The sequence below is a fragment of the Mandrillus leucophaeus genome, unplaced genomic scaffold (genome assembly GCF_000951045.1).
Source record: "Mandrillus leucophaeus isolate KB7577 unplaced genomic scaffold, Mleu.le_1.0 Scaffold341, whole genome shotgun sequence".
Lineage (NCBI taxonomy): Eukaryota > Metazoa > Chordata > Mammalia > Primates > Cercopithecidae > Mandrillus > Mandrillus leucophaeus.
In genome coordinates this window covers 2,499,916-2,505,135 of record NW_012103599.1, presented here as the reverse complement: position 1 = coordinate 2,505,135, position 5,220 = coordinate 2,499,916, and the positions used below count along the sequence as shown (strand labels likewise).

The 5,220-nt window shown below is 44.8% G+C and overlaps 1 pseudogene across 1 annotated transcript; it reads left to right on the top strand.

Moving 5' to 3' along the window:
• The first annotated feature begins 4,509 nt into the window (after positions 1-4,509).
• LOC105545893 lies at positions 4,510-5,214 on the top strand (annotated as a pseudogene). Its single transcript, XR_001007013.1, has one exon. The product of XR_001007013.1 is annotated as a cofilin-1 pseudogene (transcript).
• The last annotated feature ends 6 nt before the right edge of the window (positions 5,215-5,220 follow it).

Sequence of the window (5,220 nt, the reverse complement as noted above, 5' to 3'; positions counted from 1 at the left end):
GAGTTAAAAATGAAGACGCCTTTTTGTTTCCATCAGTTCTTTTTTATTAATAAGGTGGCCACACCAAGGCAGAAATTATAACCATCTGCTTTAGCCATTAAATGCAGATTCAAAGGCCTAATGATAAAGTGACCTCTTTATTAATAACAGAAAGCGACAAGTAGCCATTTTCCCAGAGTGTTCACGGAAATAAATCAATCTGTAGGTTCAGGTATCGGCTGCATCGGTTTTCTCTTCGATTTGGCTTTTATTGTTTTAAATCACTCAGGAAACAAAAAGGGAGCTCAGGAAGTACCTTTTCCATGAGTTTTGTTTTTACCTCTGCTCTTGATGAGATGCCACTTAGCCCACCTCACATAACTTGAAGACACGATCTTTGATTCTCCACATCACAGAAGAATCATCCCCACGCACCATCTAACGAGTGAGTAGACACACGGGACTTATCAGCCGCAGGGAGCATATCTGAATCAAAGCCTCAAACAAAGGTGTGTAGGAAAACCACAGCTCTGTCAAAGGAAACAATAGTGGAATCACTGCAGCTGTATTTTAAAATGGTAGGAACACAGCCCCTTGTTTTCTTTAATTCACATATTAGAATTTTAATTATCAAGTTGCTAAAGTGCGGTGGCTTTCAATTGAAGTGGGTTTTATCGACCCAGCCTCACGGGGCAGACAGAAGTCCTTTGTTGCGCTGCCAGATGCACAGAGACGCCAGCATGGCACCATCCACGTCCTCTGCCTCAGATCCTTCTGGCAGGAAGCCTCTACCACCACCTAGAGCACAGGAGTCTCTGGGAGATGAATCTCCCTGGCCCTTGTCCAAGGGGCTTTATTACTGGAAGGACCAGAAAGATCTCTTTACAAACCTGATCTTTCTCCTTGCCCAATCTAGAGGGTGGTACCAGAAGAAACAGCAGAAGACTGAACTGCTATGAGGGAAGTCGGCCGTGAAGGATGAGTAGTTCTTGCGGGGAATACTTTGTGAAGGCTGTGAACACTGCTGTCCCACTACAGGGAGAATGTCCCCCCAAGTTCTGTCTTTACTACACAGTTGAAACCCTCTAGAAACACACAACACCAAGGCACCAAGCCAGCATGTACAGCCCCAACACCGCTTGCTCCTCTCCCTGGCTTCCTGTTTCCTAATTTCCCCTCACTGTTTCCCTCACTCCCACCACTCTGGAGAAGGCAGTCACCATCTGTCAGGGGGAGGAAGACCTCCACAGGGCTGTGGGGACAGAGGCAAGAACACCCGACTGATAGTTCAACAGAGGCCCATGGAAGCCAGCCTGGAGGAGACAGTCGGGCAGCTCTCGTAACCAGCCAAATCCTACAGATCCCCCTTAGCGACTTCACCTCCAGGGCCCATGTCCTGTAGTCAGTAGAGTCCTTGCTCTGCAGTAACATGCTGTGCCTCATTAGGAATGTTAGTGAGCTTCTCGAGGCCTCACTATTCTTCCTCATAAAATAAGAGCGCAGAGTTAGGTTATGTCAAAAGTCCCTTGAAGGCTGAGGATTCTATAACGTTACATCACTTCCTTTATCTATTGCCTCAGTTTCCCCAAGTATCGAGCCATGCAGTTGCAGATGATTTTAAGTCCCTTTCCAACACAGAGGCTCTATGATTCCGTTGATGAAGCCAGATCACAAGCAAGGATCATGCTCTTAATCTCAGTGGCTCTTTCTTTGCCAAATAATGATAGGAATGTACTTCAGCTGAATGCCCGCATCTCAGCTACCAGTACATCTGGTTGGGAAACCTACAGCTACTTCTATCTGCCCACTTGCCAACACGGAAATCTTCAAACAAAGAAAGGATGATTCATGGCATCTTTAATAGGGCCCCCACCTTGACATTAAATCTTGAGCTGAGGTTATCGAAAACAGCAAGTATACAAAGAACTTACTCACAGCCTGAGAGCAAGCCAGAGACTGTGCAGGTGGCTGGAGGGAAAATTGACAAGAGTTACAAAGAAAAGGTGCATTGAGTTAATAGAAAATAACTCTGGTATTGAGGAACAGGGGCTGAAAACAGATGTGAGGGGCAGGCCTCATCACGAGGAGTGAAAGCAAGAACCACAGCTGATTTCTTAAACACACACACACACACACACACACACACACACACACACACACATTCTGTCTCTCTCTCGCAAATAAAAAATATAAAAAAATATAAAATTCACTATGCTGGCCCCAGGGTGTGGGTTGCAGTGCCCTTCAAGGAATATTGTAGAGCTGAAAACTGATTAGACATGGCACCCAAAAACCAGTATTCCAGAAGAAGTTTGAAGCTAGAGATGGCAGTTTCACATACTAGAGGAGGTGCTGATTATAAAAACATAAGTTCAGGCTCCATCTAAGCTTCATGATCTTTTATAAATTACTAAATCTCTACACCAAATTCCTCATCTGTGAAATGGAGACTACAAATATCCAGTCTATCCAAAAATAGATATTTAAAGCAGGTAAAATACATACAAGTATCTGGGGCACAGCAGACACTTCCAAAAGTTGGAAGTTACTATGAAGATGCATGCAGGTATCAGAGATCAGAACACAATAGTGGGTCAATCCAGAGAGACAAACAGAAATCAAAAAAAGGCAGGCAGTGGCAAAAAAAGGCAAAACAGTGGGTTATGGGTTGAAACAGGAACCTAAAAGAAATTCTCCAGCATCATCACTTTTAATAAATACCTACTGATGTTACTGATGTTAAGGAGAAGAAAGCAGATTGCCAGATGAGTGATAAAAGATGACCTCACTTATTGAAAGAGAAAGAGAAGCAAAAACATGAAGCCAAGGAAGACAGATTATAGAGACATACTCCAAATGCTATTATAATAGTAGTTATCACAACTACTAGTAGGGTTACTTCAGGTTTTTTTGTTTGTTCATTTATCAATATTTTCCAAATACTTGTTTTTATTTCAAAGTTAATAAAAAATGGCACCTTAAACATTTCATAATAGGCCCTGAGTAGCTGTTCTTTCAGGGAAGCTGAAGCCCTGGAGAAGATCATTGGCATTCTGAAATCGAGGCTGTGCTCTAATTATTTGAAAGTTCTTAACACATGTATGGAGAAACTCACCCAGTCTATAAATATATGTAGAAGGCCTTCTTAATTCAAAAGTATGACATTAGACATTTCAGGGAAAAAAAAAAACATAAACTCCCAAAGAGTCTCCATCTCATTAGGGAATTAGACATGCTCACATTAAATTATAACTCACAATGCAGGGTGCACTAATGTAACAATGAATTCAAGAAGAGTGATTTGAGCCAGGCTGAGGACAACTGGAAGACTTCAAAAGGCGGGAAAAAGTCACTTTCTGTTGCAGAGACAATTTAATTAAAAAGAAGCTCCTTTCTACCCCCTCCTCCAGGTAATAGAGAATTCATTGTATTCCGAGGAACTGAAGATCTTACAAGAAGGCAGATTGCATGACCTTCCAATTGCAATAGATTCTTTCAGGAAAGGGAGTAATTAAGATTGCCTAAAAGGGGCTGCTTTATTTCATTGAGGAGGTAACTTTAAACAGGCTGCCTCACCACATGCACCACACTCAACAAGTAAACTTCCTACACTGGACTCCTATAGGGCCTAATTCTCACCTCAGCCCCAACTTTACCCAGATTCTCTCACCTGTTATTATTAAGCTATTTAGCTGCCTTCCACCCTTCATCCCTAGACCCCAAATACCCTAGCAGACTGTGAATTCCTTTTGTTCTTTCGTGTACTCATCCACCATTTTCTTCAACACATGCTATGTGCTAGCAACACAAAGACAAATAAAACAACCCCCATCCCCATAAAGTTAATAGTCTAGCAGCAGTAACTGACTTATTAGTAGATATTTATAGCTCAATGGCCGACATGTGCATGGAGCATCCAAGAGAAGGAAGAGGATGTGCCTAACCAGCGTGAAGCCTGGCAATAGGGTTTGGAGGACATTGCAAGAAGAGTGGGTGGCAGGAATAAAGGCACTAACCATGGTGAAAAGGGACACAGAGTGAGCAGAAAACCATGTAGCCTGATCTTAAAGTGTGAGGCAGAGAGTGGAAAAACACAACCATACCAGCCAACATTTACCGAGGGCTAACCCTGTGTGAGCTGATTAATTCTCACCAACCCATGAGGTAGGTTTTATCATCCTAATGTTAGCAATGAGGAAACGAGGCTACAAAGGTTAAGCCACTGGGGCAGTAAAGGAGATAATCACTCTGATATGCTGCCCTCCTAAGTCTAGATGGATCAGCAAGGGCTGGTCTGAAAATCCCTTTGGTATCATGCTAAGGAGCTTGGACCTTTCCTATAGACAACAGGCAGGCAGTAAATGGCTTTAAGCAGGAAAGAGTCAGATCTGTGTCTCAGGAGGCTACTTCAGCAAGGTGTGGAGGACTGATATGAAGAGGGACCCACCCAGACTTAGGGAAATCAGCTAAAAAGTTGTTGCAGTCTTCCTATGAGCAATGTGCAGCCTCATCTAATGGTGCAAAGAAGGAGCAGAGGGCAGTCGGGTCCCGGCAGTGGCTGCAGAGCTCTCGTCTTCTGTGGCTCTCCGAGCCCTCTCCTTTTCGCTTCCGGAAACATGGCCTCCGGTATGGCTGTGTGATGGTGTCATGAACATGTTCAACGGCATGAAGGTGCGTAAGTCTTCAATGCCAGAGGAGGTGAAGAAGCACAAGAAGGCAGTGCTCTTCTGCCTTGGTGAGGACAAGAAGAACGTCATCAAGAAGATCCTGGTGGGCAATGTGGGCCAGACTATCGACAACCCCTGTGCCACCTTTGTCAGGATGCTGCCAGATAAGGACTGCCACTACGCCCTCTATGACACAGCCTACAGGACCAAGGAGAGCAAGAAGGAGGACCTGGTGTTTATCTTCTGGGTCCCTGAGTCTGCGCCCCTTAACAGCAAAATGACCTATTCCAGCTCCAAGGATTCCATCAAGAAGAACCTGACAGGGGTCAAGCATGAATTACACGCAAACTGCTATGAGGAGGTCAAGGACCGCTGCACCCTGGCAGAGAAGCTGGGGGGCAGTGCAGTCATCTCCCTGGAGGACAAGCCTTTGTGAGCCCCTTCTGGTGCCCTGCCTGGAGCATCTGGCAGCCCCACATCTACTGTTGGGGGTTGCAGGCTGTTCCCTTCCTCTCAGACCTGAAGGGCTGGGGAGGATCCCAGCAGAGGGAGTGCAATCCCTTCACCCCAGTTG